Genomic DNA, 19150 nt, shown 5'->3' on the forward strand with positions numbered 1-19150 from the left:
GACTGGCTTCCGATAGTGTGTGTGTGTGTGTGTGTGTGTGTGTGTGTGACAATACATTTTGTGCACCAATCTCCTCGCTCCACCAAGAGACCCACCGGGCCGCCTCAGGTGTAGCAATGACCTATTTAAATTGCAGCATTAAAATGGATGAGGGTGCTTTCCTTTTTATCTCCTCAAGTTTTTGACTTCTAAAAGAAGCGCAAGGAACATGCTAATTCCAGCAATGTTTGATCAAACTTTGGCAGTGATGAGGATTTAAAGGAGAAACTTAGCATTTTCAAACCACTGACAGAACAACACTTTAATGTTTTGACCTTCACAATGTATTAAAGGGGGGGGGAGTGAATGAGTAAAGGTGCTACAGTCCTTTTTTATTTAATTGAAACAGCAGGGGAAAGGCCTGCCCCCCCCCTGCAAATACTCTGCTTATCAGCAAGCACGCTGAAAACACTAAACACACTAAGGGTTATAACTGAAGCATATTGGGAGAAGAGAGCAGAGGTCAGGAGATAGCCAACACGTATTACGCTATAAAGGGACTCGGGTGGTGCTGTGGGTTAAACCACAGAGCCTAGGACTTGCCGATCAGAAGGTCGGCGGTTCGAATCCCCGTGACGGGATGAGCTCCCGTTGCTCGGTCCCTGCTCCTGCCAACCTAGCAGTTCGAAAGCACGTCAAAGTGCAAGTAGATAAATAGGTACCACTCCGGCGGGAAGGTAAACGGCATTTCCGTGCGCTGCTCTGGTTCGCCAGAAGCGGCTTAGTCATGCTGGCCACATGACCCGGAAGCTGTACGCCGGCTCCCTCGGCCAATAAAGCGAGATGAGCGCCGCAACCCCAGAGTCGGTCACGACTAAACCTAATGGTCAGGGGTCCCTTTACCTTTTTATTACGCTTTAAATGGCATCCAAAACCTCACCAGTTACAGTATAGTGAGGATTTTGAATAATGCCTTATGAATAGCATTCATTTCGAGAGTAGCAGCCGTTGACCTCTCTGCAAGTGAAATAAGAGCCTGTGTCCGCTGATGTGCATAGGAAAGAAAAGAGTCTGCAGCCTTGAAACTGGGTGGGTGAAGGGAAATGCCCACCCCATCAAGGGTCTTTGGCGATGGTGGCACTGTGGGCTTCCTGTTTCATTGACTCATATAAGGTAGTTGTAGTCTTGGAAGGGACCCTGAGGTAAGGTTACCAAAAAAATTTCAACGAATCTGGGGACACTTTTCAACTTCAAAGGATTTTGTCAGGGGACTGATTTGTAAATCCGGGGACTGTCCCCGGGAAATGGGGACGTCTGGTAACCTTATCCTGAGGGTCATCCAGCCCAACCCCTTGCAATGTAGGGTCTTTGGATTTGATATCCCGCTTTATCACTACCCGAAGGAGTCTCAAAGTGGCTGACATTCTTCTTTCCCTTCCTCCCCCACAACAAACACTCTGTGTGCTGAGTGGGGCTGAGAGACTTCAGAGAAGTGTGACTGGCCCAAGGTCACCCAGCAGCTGCATGTGGAGGAGCAGAGACGCGAACCCGGTTCACCAGATTGCAAGTCTACTGCTCTTAACCACTACACCACACTGGCTCCTGGTCTTGGGTGGCGAGGCTTTCTTCCCTGCTCCAGATTGTTTTGTCCCTGACATCAGGCCTGCAGTCTTTCACTTCACAGATATCTCCAGCCACTCATTCAATGCCTTCCCTGGGTCACACTATCAGTACTACTTTTGGATGCTAATGGGGCATTTGAAAAACCACTTAAAGTAGAGGTTTTCAACCCTTTTCGGTCCGCAGCTCCCTTGAACAATTACATCCTTTCTGCAGCACCCCTGTGGGGCTCAGAAGCCCAGTTATGTCACCCCTTGCTTGCAGAGCTGACAGTCTCTCACCCTTTTTTGAACACCCTCTCTTGTGGAGTATACTCTCAGCTTCCTCTCCTCTCCCCTCTCCTTGGGAGTCCTGGTAGACTAGTTGGCCTGGCTCCCTCACCCACTTGCTTGCTTACTCCAAGGCTGCCTCAGCTCCTGGCAACCAGTATCCCCTGACCAGCCCCAAACATACAATTTGCCTGGGGAGCTTGTAGCCAGGGCTGCTGCAACAAACAGCTGTTCAAGTCTTTGGGAGCCAGAGACATGAGAGGGCATCAGAAGAGGGAGGGAAGGAAAGAGGGGTAGAGACCAGTGTTTCCTGTGGCACCCCTGACCATCATTCAGAGCCAGTGTGGTGTAGTGGTTAAGAGCGGTAGACTTGTAATCTGGTGAACCGGGTTTGATTCCCCACTCCTCCACATGCAGCCGCTGGGTGACCTTGGGCTAGTCACACTTCTCTGAAGTCTCTCAGCCCCACTCACCTCACAGAGTGTTTGCTGTGGGGGAGGAAGGGAAAGGAGAATGTTAACCACTTTGAGACTCCTTCCGGTAGTGATAAAGTGGGATATCAAATCCAAACTCTTCTTCTTCAAGGCACCCCAGGGTGCCATGGCACACTGGTTGAAAACTACTGAATTAAAGCCTTTCCTGTTGTGCTCAGACATTTTTGTTTACCCTCTATTCAAGTTGAAGGAGGCAGTTGTGGGAAAGAGAATGCCAACCCTCAACAGGTACCCTTTGGACATTTGCTTCCCCCATCAGCCAGTCTAGGAGTTGCAGAATATCCCTCCTTCCGTGCAAATTTACGGAGAGAGTATTTCTGTTTAAAGGTAAACAATATGCTGCAGTCCCCCCCCCCCTAAATTGTCCACACTAACTTGCAGTTAGGTTTCAGAAGGAGATCTTTCCCAGAATGATCTAGAGATACTTGAGATTGGATTTGGGACAATCTGCAGGCACAGCAGATTCTTCACCCCTGAGCTAGGGCCCTTCCCCAAATAGGAACATCAAGCTTTCTCATCAACACAGGTGAACTCTGTGTGTAGACTGGAGCTACCACACCACCTCCCAGGTTCAGGGCTTGGGCAGGGCTTCCCAGAAACAACAGAAGACAACATACGACTCATGGGCATTTGATATAGTGCAAGGGAGGCTTCCAGACCTGCCAATGTCCCAGGCAGGTGCACCTAAGGAAACCTAGATATCTCAAAGAAGGCATCTTGTTATGATTTTGAAACAGGGAACTTGGCTTTGTGAGTTTATATCTTTTTATCAGTTGCTCAAGGCATAAGTAAGGCTACCGTTTTAATGTCTCCACAGCTGCTGGCAACCTAGGAAGACATTTCTGAAATGTGATTGCACTTTTCAGGTGGGTTGAGAGAGAAAGAATAAGCAACCCACAGCACCGCGACCCGAGGCACACCGTAATTCTTTTGAAATGTTCTGCCAATTATTTTGAATTGCTTAATACAAACTGCCTCCTATTGACTGGAAGAGTCTAGTCTGTACAAGCTAAACCACTGGTAGAATATGTGATTAATTTTTTTTTAATGCATGGGAAGTTATACCACTTGCTGTTCTTTATTGTATGCATACACAAGCAGGTAGATTAGACATAGATGTGCTTCCTAAATAATGCTTTGCACTGTTGCGGGACGGAGCTGTCTAGCAGAGAACATCAGCATTTCTAGACTTTGTTGAGTCAAGATGAATAGGACGAGTTGTGATTACCAATTCACCCGCGTCTTATTTTAACTTGTGGTGTATTTTGTATGTTTTTATTTTATCACAAAGAATCAATCACTATTGGAAAAAGGGCTGAAACAACACATGCACTGAATAATCTGAAATGAATAATCTGAAATTTAAGTGAAGGCACTGACACTACAGATTTAACTGATAATAGAATCATAGAACTTGGCAAGATCACTGGTATACTTACTTTAGTGCCAACCTATGCCACATGACTGTGTTTGTTTCATGCATCAGGAATTGGACTATTTGATAGTCACAGCAGATAGCTATCATATGTCAAAAATACAGCCTAGCACTTCAGGGGCAAAATTTTCATCCTTTCCCCAATTGTAATGTGCATGTAGATTTTGGAAATGTCAGCAAAAGAGCACTGGTTTCATTAAAATTATAGCCTTGGGCTAATTTATATTTCTTGCTTATATTTTACATGTCATCACCTTGGCTCCAGAAATTAAATAAGCAGTTGTGCTTTGGTCTTGCCATAACCCAGTCATCATTTTAAACTATTTATAGGTCACTTTCTCAATCTGTTCACTTCCCTCTGGGCCTCAGTGTTTGAAACAATTAAAGACGTTTGAGGTGGCAGGAGAGTTTTGCATTAGATGGCCAAGAAAATTCTCTCCCAGGAGTCTTGGTGGATGATTGCTGATTCCTCTATTTGCAATTCACACAAATGTGAGTCTTTTTGGGCTAGATCTTGTGTGTGTGTCTTGCTGGAGACTGGATTGTCCATATCTCTAGCATAACTGCCTCAATTGTAAGGTTACGATTTGTGCACCATCCAAAAAGAGAGGGCATATTGCCATAAGATTTGCATGCACTGATTTATATGCGTTGATGCAAATCTAGAAATAACTGCTATACTTTAAACAGAAAGACAGTGTATTTGTCCAGAGAAGAGCAGATTGTGCCTGTTTGGTCTGTTATTGAGGTGCAGCTAACTGTTGGCAGACAACTTCAAGACTCTTGATCTCCCTTCTGATGGTTCTTTATTTTTAACCTCGACTTGGATCAGACAGGCCTTTGCACTTCCAAGCAGAAGACAGTGCTCATCCTAGCATAGGGTTTGCCTCATCTGATGAACTAACAGGACTCTTTTATGGCCACTTCACACATTGCATCCTCTTATGTGGGATTTTGTATATAAATTTTTCCTTGGCTCTTTTTGCTGCCACAGCATGGATAGTTGGCCCCAGTGAATATTTGCCGTTTTCTCCCCTTATGACTTTGATCTATGGGCTACCACTAAAACGAGGCTGCATTTTAAGCTACATTCTAACATATTTTAATAAATTGTTTGTTTGGTTTTGGTTTTTTAAATGTTTTTACTGTATTTCTATTCAGTGTTAGCTGCCCTGAGCCTGGTCTTGGCCAGGGAGGGCGGGGTATAAATAATTTATTATTATTATTATTATTATTATTATTATTAGGATAAGCATAAAGTATTTTACATAGAATCACAGAGTGACAGCATTGCAGCATGGGAAGATTATCTCGCCCAATCTGCTGCAGGGCAGGAACCTCAACTAGATCATACATGATAGATGACCATCCAACTTCTGCTTAAAAACCTCCAAGGAAGGAGAGTCCACAATCTCCTGAGGGAGACTGTTCCACTGTCAAACAGTTCTTACTGTCAGGAAGTTCTTTCTGATGTTTAGTCGGAATTTCCTTTCTTGTAACTTGAGGCCATTGGTATGGGTCCTACCCTCTGGAGCAGGAGAAAATAACCTTGCTCCATCCTCCATGTGACAGCCCTTGAGAGATTTGAAGATGGCTATCATATCCCCTCCCACTCTTTTCTTTATCAGGCTAAACATAGCCAGTTCCCTCAACCATTCCTCATAAGGCTTGGTGTGGCGATCACACAGGGTCCCTGGACGTTTAACGGTCTATTGATCCCTGTGCCACCACTGTGCTCACTTCCCTGCTGCCACCAACCCGTTACTCTCGGGTAAAACACTGAGTACAGACAGTTGTTAAAACTGAATCAAATAAACAAGTTTATTTTATAAGCATTAACAAGTTTATGGTTTCTCAGATAATATTCCTGTCAGCATCTTAACTTTAGTTTCTTTACCGGCCTATACCTTCCTAATACCTTCTGACTGATTATCTCAACTGTTTGACTGACTCCTCTTAACAGATTCTCTCACTCTCTCACATCAGACTAGCCCAACTCACAGACTTATCCTCGCTGTCTCTTCTCTAACTCCAGACTGACTTCTCAAACACCCTAACTCTAACTCTTCCCCTTGGGTTCCTATTGGTTAATCATTTTACACTTAGTTAACCCTTTCCTTATGACCCAGTAAAATGTCACACACCTAGGAGGGCAAACGCCACACTTGGTTTCCAGACCCTTGGTCATCTTGGCTTCCCTCCTCTGCACACGTCCCAGCTTATCAATATTGTGGTGCCTGGGCATCTACAGCAAACTTTCTGAAGCACATTTGTGAAAAACAGATGTGTATGAGAATACGCCTGTATCACAGAAATATAAAGAGCTGCAGCTCTCTTTTAGCAAAACCAGATTTGCTCCTGCAAAATGTTGGAAAGAGCTCTTGCTAAATGGCTTGTTGAATCTCTTGACCAGAGCCTGAAGCATCTATAAACATTTCTGCTAGTGACACCAGGATGCTGTCTTTGCCAAGGCCTTCATCAGGGGTTGCAAGGAAGTCATGATGAGTTAACTCGCAGCCATGAAGAAACTCTTTGGATTCCCCGGCTGAGTTTGTTGGGGGAAGCCTCCCTCATTCTTTTGATGCTTTCATACAATCATAGATTTGCAGAGTTGGACCAAACCCCGGGGGTCATCTAGTCCCACCCCCTGAAATACAGGAAACTTAACTAAAACATCCTTGACTGGTGGCCATACCACCCCTGCTTAAAAAACTCAAATGAAGGAGGTTTTTGAGTCATTAAATCATCAAAGCATTTGTTTCATTAAGTCAGCTCATCTACAGCTTTTTAAAACTTTATGCAGAACGTGTCTTATCTGATGTTTCCTTGTAAGGATGGAGCCGCCAGCATGCCTCAAGTAAGCGGTATTCAAAAACTGAATATACTGGTTACAATGCTTGGCCTCAAAAAGTCACTGCTCATAAGAGATGAAAGAAATATTCTTCCAGGAAACTGGAAGGGTGATTAATATTCCATAGCTCAGTTTATTTCTACCAGGCTGTGCTTTAGTGGGAAGTCCCAGAATGTCCTGCTTTTCTTTAGGATGTCCCTGTTTTCATCAGAGAAACGTTGGAGGGTGTGCCATTTCATATTCCTAAAACTAAGCAAAGGCGATGTCTTGCTACAGATCTTTGTAACCTGTTCCAGGAGGCCTTTTTTTATATTTTTGCTGAAGAGTAGGACAAAAATGCTATAAATAATTAGACATTAATTATTATTTTTTTAATTACAGATTAATCTTGTTCTCATTCTTTTGGTGTGTGGTTTTTTTTTTAATATCTCGATGTCATTAGATTTCCCACTTCCTCCATTATATGCTGCCATAGACCTTTTCCCCCCCTCCTGAAAGATTTGTTGCTGTGTTGCACAGACCTCACTCTTGGGATCCATTCATATGCCTTTGAAGATGTCCTGTTTCTATTTATCAGACTCTCTGCAGCGTTGTCTCGGGAGATTACATTCCACTCTGTCTTTTGACTTCCTTCCCTGATGAAACTCAGGGACTGTTATTTGTCTCTTTTTATGATCTCACTATTAGTAAATCTGACTCAATAAAACGTGATTCATTGGTGCTCATAATTTCCCGTCCCCTTTTCTATGTCCTCAGTGCTACTCACAGCAAACAGAAGCATTTTAAAATGCAATATGGCAACTCATCCGTTTTCAGCGAAACCTCTAAATTCATCTTTACCGAACTTACAATAACTAAAGTACACAGTGCAGCAGTGTTATGCAAGTGGGATGTTGGAGCCAAAGTCCAGGACCATCCATCAGAATGAGCAGAAGCCCATCGTATTAGATTATCCTCCACCAGGGCCAGGGCCTTCTCAGTGATGGCTCCGACCTGGTGGAATGCTCTGCCCATGAGACCAGGGCCCTGCAGGATTTAACTTCCTTCCACAGGGCCTGTAAGACAGAGCTATTCCACCTGGCTTTCAAATTGAACTTAGCCTGATCTTTTATTCCCCTTCCTTCTTTTCCTGTCCCCTTTTTATGAAGATTACCCACTCTGGGATCCCACAGGTAATTCTCCCCTGGTCTCCTCGCTGGCCCAAATAGGACTAATTTAGCCAGCTAGCCCTGGTGATCATCTAATGTTTATTAGATGGATTTCCCCCCTAAATTGTTTTTTTAATTCTGAATTTATTGTTATTCACATTTTATACTGTATTTTATGCTGTTTTGGTTACATCAATACTTAATTGTTTTAAATTTGTTGTTAGCTGCCCTGAGCCCGGTTTCCTGAACCGGAAAGGGTGGGGTATAAATTATTATTATTATTATTATTACAGTGGTACCTTAGGTTACATATGCTTCAGGTTACAGACTCTGCTAACCCAGAAAGTTCTTAACTTCAGGTTAAGAACTTTGATTCAGGTTGAGAACAGAAATCGTGCTCTGGCGGCATGGCAGCAGTGGGAGGCCCCATTAGCTAAAGTGGTGCTTCAGGTTAAGAACAGTTTCAGGTTAAGTACGGACCTCTGGAACAACTTAAGTACTTAACCCAAGGTACCACTGTATTATTTACAACCGAGTTGGATTGCCACATTTTGAAGGAATTGAAGTAATGCATATTACCATCTCAAGAGATGGGGGCATGTAAGATCATTTGATGTCAGCGAAATAAGACTGATTTCCATTTAAAGAAACCCCTCAAGAGAATGTTAAGTCTAAAATGACCTACTGCTCCACTGAGAGTATAGCTTCAATTGAATGCATCTTTTACACCTATGCTTAGATATTGGCACACCACCCCAATATCTGGCCTGTGAGAGATTCCAGGATTTTCTTACCCAGGGTTTGGTTTTCCTTGGAATGAGGGACAGTGGAGGTTATGGCTTATTAACACATAGATGCAACCTGAGCCTATCATGGTAGGTTTCACAGTCTTAGCACCTTAAAACGGTCTTGCTTCTCCCATAGCCAAAGCCTTGGATTCAAACACAACTTAAACATAGCTGTCAAACATTGTTCTGACTCTCCAGCTCACTGCTTTAACTTCTAGGTCACATCACTGCAAAACTCTACTCCAAACTCTGGCTTTGTCTGTTGAGGGAGGGGCCCATTTGCCATACCCCTTAATCCCCCATCACCTTACCAGGAAGCCAATTTGGCTATTTCCAGGAATTAGAAGGCTTGATTAGATTTTCACACTTGGTGGGTCCAGGGATTAGAGGTGCCTGTCATACAGTTTAACACTCCAGGCTCAATACTATGTATGCTTTCAATCTGTTCCCCAAACTGTGGACAGTTATCCTTCCTACAAACGTAGGAAATCCCAGTTAATACTGCTTCCCAGAATCCTGTGCTCCTATTTGCACCATCAGCCAAGGTTCAGGGGTGGGACCATACTTTCTGGGAAACTGTGGTACTCCAGAAATTTGGATGATTTAAATCCCAATATCCTCAGTGTGAGGGTTAGGCTGTTAGTGGCTCAAACTGGAGTTTGTGGCAATTTCAAATATAAATTCTCCTAATAAATAATTGTGTACAATCATATATTTTCTTTCTGTGTATTCTTACATTTCCATAGGGTGAGCCGTGTCCAGTGTCGATAATTTTAAGTGTTAGGAAAATAGCACAGATATTTGGATAAGAGAATGAAACATTTTTTTAGTCAGAAGATGGGTGTTGATGTGAAGACTCCAGACCTCCCAAAGAGAGAGATCTGGCATAATTAATATATTACAATTCCTCAAGTGCTGTTTTGTAAATATGTAGGCGCCAATAGGTATCATGACTGAACTGAGGGCGGGAGGATGTGTTGCAGTGTGTAGTAAACAGACAGTTAATTGTTAAAAGGTTGTGGGGGGGGGGATAAGGAGGAGAACAAAATAAATAGTAATAATAATAACAACAAGAATAGAATGGGGAAAGAAGTCACCCCATTGGCCATGGTTGCAGTGGAACATCCTATCAGCAAGCAACATTCTGAAGAGCTGTGCCTTCTGCTTCCTTTCATAGCTTTTAGAGAAGTAGCTTTATAGAAAAATGCATGCTAAATTAACAGAGGAAGTTGCCAACTGATGGGCATAGGCAAACTCGACTCTCCAGATGTTTTGGGACTACAACTCACATCATCCCTAGCTAACAGGGCCAGTGGTCAGGGATGATGGGAACTGTAGTCTCAAAACATCTGGAAGGCCGAGTCTGTCTATGCCTGGCGCGAAATGCACATCGAACACATTTGAAAATAGAAATCCAAAACACAGAAAAGAACAGAGGAATGTTTCCATTTAGGAAGGAATGGATTGAGCCCAATGAGGGCCCTTATGTATGCCTCCTTTCCCCTTACTTACTGGGGCACAGTAGGAGTGGCGAGAGTTTGTGGTAGAACCCACAGCAGAGCTTCTGATATGCAGCCTCAAGCACGTGCACAGCATCCAGGCACAGTAAAAGCTATGGGAAATATATCCCACATGCTTTTCAGCTTATTTGGAACTGATGCTGCCATGAGCATTCTCTAGAATACTGGGAACCATGGGGAAAATAGTCCCCATGGTTCCTGACAGCCTTAGCTGTTTGAAGGCTTGCAGCAGCAACTGGAATCTAAAGTGCAATACTTTAGTACCACTATGGAACTATCTTGGCCACCCCATCACTGACCAAGGTATGTTTGGGAAAGGCAAAACCATACCAGGACGTGCATCTTTTGTGAAAGTTACTAATAAGAAATCCAATGTAGATAAGGACACATATACGTATATACACACATGCATTCTTTAATAGCTTTTAAAAATTCAGTTTACAGATGTACTGTAATACAAAAATGGATTTAGTTCGCATAACCTGTAAAAATGTCACGATTTGTAGCTACTTTCCTCTGCAATATCCCGGGGTATGCAATTAGTATGCAAAATACAATAATTTTGGGTCCCGAAATGCGTTCCTTTTATTCATAAGCCATGATTGCATGCCAGATGGCATAAGCTGGCCCAGTAAGAGAAACAATGTGTTATTTTAAGAAACAGCCATATTTAGTCCTGCAATAAGTGGCTGCAATTCCCAGTGGGAACTACATTTCTTTTCCTCTGGATGACAGATCTGGATTATGTTTCAAGTCCTTTTGTAATTACTTCTGAGTAATTTGGACAGTGCATGCAGCCCCTGTGTGTATCCTGCTCAGTGGGTGATGATTAACCTCTTTTCTTCTTCTCTGATGGAAAGAGGATGAAATGAGTTCAAAAGAACGATTTCCCCTCCATTCTGTTCATAAATTCATTATAAAGGAAGTCTCAGGCCTGAGCTGAAACATTGGCGGAGGAATGACTAATGTTCTCTGCTGCAGCATTTAAACTTCAAAAAATAAAAGCTGGATTCAGTCAAATACCTCAGACAATTACGCAGGGACCAAGAATACCAATGGCTATTAGATGGGTTGGCTACACTGAACAAGGACAATTTAAATCTTAAAGCCTTCCAGAAGAAGGTCGGGCAGAGAAGAGAAACTTTTAAGAGCTGATGGTCGTGAGCCATTGTTGCTTATAGCACATATACTCATTCCACGATTGTCTGAGGTCCGTTAACATTTTCTTCATTGCCTCTATAGCACCTTTAATGCCTCTTCCACATTCCAGCAGGTTTTCCAGCACATTGTCTGTTGCAAAATTGTGGGGTCAGTTTCAGTTGATTTGGCCTGATGAAACAGACAAGGCGCATGCGATGACTCAACCACCAACGTGCTCCCTCAACCGTTATTCCTCTTGGCATACTAAAGATTGCTGAGGGGTTTCACCAGGTGGAGTCACTGCCAGTCAACAGTGATGACATTGATGGGTGGAGAATGTTGATGGGCGGGTGGATCAATGGCCTGACATGCTATGTGAGATCACCCTCCATGTTGATATACTTGGTTAGCTGCTGTTCAATTTTAGTTTTAATTTCATAGGTTGGAACACTCTAAAAGGCTACATCACACTTTATAGTTTTCAGAGTACACCTTAAAATGTAATGTAAAGATGATATATTTGTGTTCATTCATCAGATTGGCTGCTGCAGCTCTCTGGCAAAGTGTACACTCAGTGATAAGTCCAGGTGTTAGTGGTGGTTATATTTATTACCTGCCCTTTACTGGAAAGTCCCGGTGTGGGTTTACAGTAATATAAAACACAGCATTAAAACCAGCTTAAAACATTACAATCACAACCCGACTGGATCGTTGAGATTAAGGAATAGATGTTTATGACCCAGTAAGTTTCCGAGCACAATTCAAAGTGTTGATGCTGACCTTTAAAGCCCTAGTATACCTGAAGGCCCAGAATACCTGAAGGGGCGTCTCCATCCCCACTGTTCAGCCCAGACACTGAAGTCCAGCTCCGAGGGCCTTCTGGCGGTTTCCTCACTGTGAGAAGTGAGGTTACAGGGAATCAGGCAGAGGGCCTTCTTGGTAGTGGAACCTGAGCTGTGGAACACCCTCCCATCAGATGTCAAGGAAATAAACAACTATCTGACTTTTAGAAGACATCTGAAGGCATCCCTGTTTAGGGAAGTTTTTAATGTTTGATGTTTTATCGTGTTTTTAATATTCTGTTGGGAGCCGCCCAGAGTGGCTGGGGAAACCCAGCTAGATGGGCGGAGTATAAATAATAAATTATTAGGATGATGATGATTATTATTATTTTGAAGAATGACATTCACAAACATTTCAGCCACATACATGTGACTTGAAATGAGTAACTGCTTTGCTTGAATTAGCTTGTAAGCACTGTTGCGTAATGAAAACTTATGAGTAACTCTGATATGGTGGGTGATGGCAAGGAGAAGGTGATTTATGTCTGTAACCCAATAGGTTGGCAACAAATAATCACAGAATAAAATGAGGCTGAATGGACAAAATTAGGTGGCACCATTTCCCTCAGTCTTTCACCGCATGGGTATATAGTTAATTCACTGTTTAAACTACTGGCCACTCCCTGACGTTTACTTCCAGATAAATAACTCCATGTCAGAACATTAAAACAACTTCAATGGAATGGATTAATCATTCACCAAGTCTTGCATTCGGTCTCCAGCAGCAGCCATAAGTTCATAACAGAATACAGTACTAACAGAGTATTTTATTCCCTATCATTTACACTGACCTACCTTCATTTTTAACTTGAGACACATTAGCTTGAAGTCATTTTAGTTGACCTTTCAACTCTAAAGTACCAGTCCATGTAACACCAAGGACTGACCTTCAGGAAATATGCAATTGATAAATGCCTATGCTTTTGATCTTGGTCCCAGATCAACCCCAGACAGAACGACGACCCGTTTCACATTGCCAACAGAATAAAGACTGAAATGCATTTTGTGGCTTGTTATTACAAATGGAAGCAAAAAGAGCTGCTTCTGTTCTGTCAAACAGAAACTGTTGGATGCAGCAGCTGTTGCCTTCATCATGCTCTGCTTGTGGGTTTCTGAGAAACATCTGGATGACCACTCTTTGAAGTGGGATACTAGACCACATGTAATTTTGGTCTAATCCAATAGGACTCCTCCTTTGTTTCAAACCCTAAGCCCTTCATAGGATCTGCATAATGAAGGAAGACATGGCTTCACCTGGAGCAAACACCCCGTGAGAGTCTATGCAATAATCTGCAGCCAGCTCCTGCTGGGCAGAAGCTTGCAAGTTGTGTGCACAGTTTTCTTAATTATTTTTTTTAAATGCACTCTTGCCCACCTGGAGATTTAATCCCTCTCCCTGCTGTCTGGGTTGGGCACAGGCTAACCAGGAGATTTCAGGTCGTTCATGTTAATCTCGCAACCCTAATGACAATGCACACACAAATGTGCACATGAGCACGCACCCACACATAGCAACAGTATAAACACAATTTCCCCCAGAAAACCCAAATTTGGTTCTTTGTGTGTGTGTGTGTGTGCGCGCGTGCGCATGTGTGTATAAAATTTACAAATCAAATAATACATGCAGATTTTAAAATAATAACAACACAACAACATATGAACATAAATACCAGTCAGAACCATATTCCTTTTTCTTCCCAGAGAAATTTGTACAAGCCTTTAGTGGCCAATATTCACATCTTCACATCTGGGTTCCTGTAATGCCTGTTTGCATTATACTGTACGGGTCATTAATTTTCACCCAGCACTTTCATGGCAAATGCCAGCATCTAGTCATAAAGCTGGACTTTGTACTTAATCCCTGATAAAATTTCATCCATGTGCACTCAACCTTTTTCACAGCGAAGGAACTAGTTGTGGATAAATATATGGCAGTTATAATAAAAATGTGTGCAACTGTCATGAATCTAAGCTGATTGTCTTCCGTTATTCCATACAATAAAAAGTAAGGGGACGGTTTGTGACCTTGCAGCCTCATCTTTCATTTTTTAGTTTTCAAGCCTTTGAGAAGACTTGTGTCCTACAGATAAATGTTAGTAATACATTTTTAGTATTACATTTTTATCCCATCTTTCATCAAGGTGATGTACATGGTTGTCCCTTTCCCCATTTTATCCTTACAACAACCCTCATGTCGCTTCAGGTCGAGGGAGCCGGTGTTTGTCCATAGATAGCTTTTCGGGTCATGTGGCCAGCATGACTAAACCGCTTCTGGTGCAAGAGAACATTGTGACGAAAACCAGAGTGCACAGAAATGCCGTTTACCTTCCTGTCGTAGCGGTACCTATTTATCTACTTGGACTGGTGTGCTTTCAAACTGCTAGTTTGGCAGGAGCTGGAACAGAGCAACCGGAGCTCACCCTGTCGTGGGGATTTGAACCACTAACCTTCTGATCAGCAAGCCCAAGAGGCTGAGTGGTTTTGACTACAGCACCACCCGTGTCCTTCCCATACAGTAGAGCCGGCCCAGACATGGTGACTGGCCCAAGGCTGCCCAGTGAACGTCATGGCTGAGTTGAGATTCACCGAGGTACTAGTTCAATGTTCTAACCACTACACCAGTCAAACTATACCAAGCAAAATCCCCATAACAACATAACAAAACAGGGACTTCATACTCTGACCTCTTCTCATCTTCTTACCCCCCTAGAGCATAAATAGGAGGGAATTACTTGCACAATGCATGCATTGTGGATTTGTCACCTCTGCACTAGCTAACCAAAATGAGGAATAAGCTTCACAACAAATGAGGATGCCATGAGAAGGGAGGTGAGTCAACAGTTCAGGGCTACAGTTTACATGATAAATGTTAGCGAAGGAGCTTTGCCAATTAGTCTGTTTGCTCTTATCTCAAACCTTCCCAGAGACTTCCCTCTGCAAACCTTGTCTGCACACTCTCCCAGCTCCTTTGTAATCCTCCATGAAATTTACTATTCTCTACCAACTTGTAGTTTCTCCTGACACCTTTTTATCCCTTACTCATCCTTGTTTGCTATCCAAACTGCTTAGGAGATTACAAGTGCAGATAGAAATGTTTTCTCTTTGCTTCATGCAGTGGATCTTGAAGGCATGCGCTGTCAGGAGTATACATGCTGGAACTCACCATGAAGTTGTTACGGTAAGTTGCCGGGCGACTCAAGGCAGCCCTGAACAGAGGCAGGTTTGACAACAGCTGTGTTCACTGCCTGTGGAGGTGCTAAAAACTATGGCAAGCTCCCTAGCTGGTTTGGGGTTCTGGTGCAGGCCAAATAAATGCACCCTTGGCTCCCTCATTCTCTTAAGATTCAGGTGGATGGCTAGAACAGCTTGGAAGGGCCCTCGCACAACATGTGTGTGTGTGTGTGTGTGTGTGTGTGTGTGTGTGTGCAACAGTAGGAGCCTGGCTGAAAAGCTTAAAGTCCGTGGCAACCACAAGGGAGAGGGACTGAAGAAAAGAAGATACGAATTGGCCTTGCCACGTAAGCGTGACCAATTGCAGCTGGGAGCTAGGTGGAGTCATCGATCTGAAGAAAAGTGCAGACTCGCACATGCTGGCCAGCTTCCATTTTGACTTGAAATGTTCGTTTTGGGCTTCTCGGAAGTATGTAAAGGCAATAATCAGGCAGGGGGAGTGCTAGCCCGCAATAGCACCCAGCTGAGAGGTGTCGGAACTGCGCTCTGGTACGCCCTGGCTGAAAAAAAGCACTGCATGCACTTATGATTTGTTAAAAATCACCAAGTCTGTTCAATGCACCTAGTTGGGAGCAGGGGCTAGGGACATAGGAAGCGGAATTATATAGCATTAGGTCATTGGTCTGTCTGTACAGGGGTACCTCGGGTTAAGTACTTAATTCGTTCCAGAGGTCCGTTCTTAACCTGAAACTATTCTTAACCTGAAGCACCACTTTAGCTAACGGGGCGTCCCGCGCCGCCACTGCGCGATTTCTGTTCTCATCCTGAAGCAAAGTTCTTAACCCGAGGTACTATTTCTGGGTTAGCGGAGTCTGTAACCTGAAGCGTATGTAACCCGAGGTACCACTGTATTGTCTATGTTGATTGGCTGCAGTTCTCCAAGCTTCAGATAGGAGTCATTCCATACCTACCTGGAGATAACAGGTGTTGAATTGAGACCTTGTGCATGCCAAACATGTGCCCCACAGACCTATGGTTCTGCCCCATACATTCATTCTACAAACCATTTTGGCGAATGGCTGTGCAATGTGGTTTAAGGAATTAAATGGAGTTTATCATGGAGTATGAGCTTCGTAGGAAGCTGTGATCAATTACATCTGCCTGGTGAATATGCCTGGATGATCTCTGTGTTCTCTATACATGGATTTTGTCAAATTGTCTTACATTTTTACATGTACACAAAGAACGTCTCCCATGCATGTATGCAGAAAAAAAACATACTGTATAAAGCTGCCCATATTCTCATAGAGTTTAAAGAGGAAGGAAGCCCGCTCCATCATTAGCTTGTCACATAAATAAAGAATTGCACAGCACACTGTGAAGTGGATTACATTTGTGGATTAGCAGCCTTAACAGTATAGCTTTTATCCTTGTTTAATGACCTCTTGCTATGTTAGCAGCCTTTTGTGTGGGTCAGGAACCAACCCTGATGTCAATGAAGTGATGATGCAACTTTTTATAATGGAAAAATATATTTGTTTCACAAAACCATTTAGGCACTAAGCAAAAAGTAAAACAACAACACACACCTTTTAGGTTTCCCCTAAGCACTGAGGAGATTTTAAAGAAATGCGTATTTTCCAAATTCATTATATACATTATATACAACCACAACAAACAAAACAGCCCAATGAGACATATGATATTATCAGAACATCTAAGGGGGGGGGGGGAGACTTCAGATATTGAAGTCAGAATATCTCTACCTAGTGACTCACAAGTACATTTTCCTTAGATACATACTATTACTTACATACATTTTTAAATTAGAAATTAAAGTGCTAGCTTAGTTTCCCAGCACTGGAATAAATTACAGCAAGATACATTTCATCCTTGCCCCCATGCAGATATATTTACACATACAGACTTCCTATTTAACAAGATTCCCAATCATTTCAATGGCAGGAGAGGATCTGTGTACATAAAGTAATTTATGTGCAGAGCAGTTCCCTCCATTGAAATGTATGTGGACCAGATAGGAACTTCTGCATTAAGATCAGATCAAATACTTGAGGCAATGGGATGAATCATTAAAAGAAACCCCCTTGCCCAGTGCCTCTGATGACCCTTCTCTCTGAAGTGCCTGCATTTTCAAGGACTAACGACAAAAGACACACAAAATTGCTCACTAGGTGCTTATTTCACTTTCTGTAACAAGGTTAGCTTTTCTTTGGTGCAAAATGGCAAGCATTTGGAAGAGCTTATTTGCTTGATGGACTCAAAGTAGAGAAACAAAAGAAATTTCACTTTACTCCATTTCTTGCAGTACTTGCCCGAGAACTAGTGCTATAAAAACCAGAACAAAACAAAGATGACAACAACAACAACATGTGACTAAGTTTTTCAGCTTTCAACAAGGGCCCTACCCTCCATTATACCAAACACCACATATTAACATGGATGTAAGAGAATTGATGCTTTTGAATTATGGTGCTGGAGGACACTCTTGAGAGTCCCATGGACTGCAAGAAGATCAAACCTCTCCATTCTGAAGGAAATCAGCCCTAAGTGCTCACTGGAAGGACAGATCCTGAAGCTGAGTCTCCAATATTTTGGCCACCTCATGAGAAGAGAAGACTCCCTGGAAAAGACCCTGATGTTGGGAAAGATGGAGGGCACAAGGAGAAGGGTACCACAGAAGACGAGATGGTTGGACAGTGTTCTCAAAGCTACCAACATGAGTTTGACCAAACTACGGGAAGCAGTGGAAGACAAGAGTGCCTGGCGCGCTCTGGTCCATAGGGTCACCAAGAGTCGGACATGACTAAATGACTAAACAACAACAACAAGAAGAGAATGCAGGGTGGAATCATAGGCACCAACTCCTTGGGGCAGGTTGTCCTCGCTCCCCTCAATATTTGTTGGCAGTGGGCTGAGTCCCCCCCCCCCCCGCCCAATGTTGAGGGGGCTGAGGAGACCGAGCATGGAGACAAGCACAGCAAAGCATCAGTGGCCGGCTTCTCCTAAGCGCAAGAGAGGAGCCGCCACCGGCTATTGAAGCCGCATGGTCCTGCGCTCTGGGCTCAGCCTCCTCCCAATGAATTGCACACCGTGTGTGTGATGTCACAGGGACATGTGATGCTGGGCTCCCTCATTGTTGGGAGCAATATTGGGTGGAATTCAGCATTGAGCTAATTTGGGAATGTGTATGCAGATGAAGCTTGATTCTGCAACTGTTTTCCTCTCCCGACGCACCCACTAAACTTGTTTCTGGGTTTCCCCTCAACCCTCCAGAACAGATTTAGGGGCTACGCCATGGAGGAGGGGGCAGGACAGTTCAGCTGAGCTAGGGAACTGCATTCCGTGCATGCACGACAACTTCATTAAATCTCGTCAATCTGATGTTTCTTCATTAGGTGAAAAATTCATAAGGGAATCTCCGACTAAAGAAAAGTGACTGAAGCATGCAGAAGCACAGGTGCTGGAATATTATATATATATTTTAAAACAACCCCAATAATAATTCATTTTTAAACAGAGGACAAGCTCTATAGGGTTATGTTATACATAATATCAGTCTTCCTTCCACTCCCAGATTCCACTTGCAGATTCTTGTTATGAGTGTCCCTGTGTGTGTGTGTGTGTGTGAGAGAGAGAGAGAGAGAGAGAGAGAGAGAGAGAGAGAGAGAGAGAGAGAGAGAGAGAGAGAGAGAGAGAGAGAGAGAGAATGAGTGAAATACCATATTTTTCTGTGTATAAGACTAGGTTTCCCTCCTAAAAAATAATGTCAAAAATTCGGGGGTGTCTTATACACGGATACATCTCCATCCCCCATTTTCTTAAATCTGAGTCCCCCAAAATATGGGACATCTTATACACGGGGGTGTATTATA

General features: G+C 43.2%; 1 long non-coding RNA gene across 1 annotated transcript in view; it reads left to right on the forward strand.

Moving 5' to 3' along the window:
- Window positions 1-543: 543 nt before the first annotated feature.
- Window positions 544-19150, forward strand: part of LOC310840856 — a 145067-nt gene continuing 126460 nt past the window's right edge. Inside the window, exon 1 of the long non-coding RNA XR_014562212.1 lies at window positions 544-697. This is a non-coding gene — a long non-coding RNA (uncharacterized lncRNA). The remainder of the gene's footprint in view (window positions 698-19150) is intronic.

Source organism: Podarcis gaigeae (genome assembly GCF_964106915.1).
Source record: "Podarcis gaigeae genome assembly, chromosome: 3".
Classification (NCBI taxonomy): domain Eukaryota; kingdom Metazoa; phylum Chordata; class Lepidosauria; order Squamata; family Lacertidae; genus Podarcis; species Podarcis gaigeae.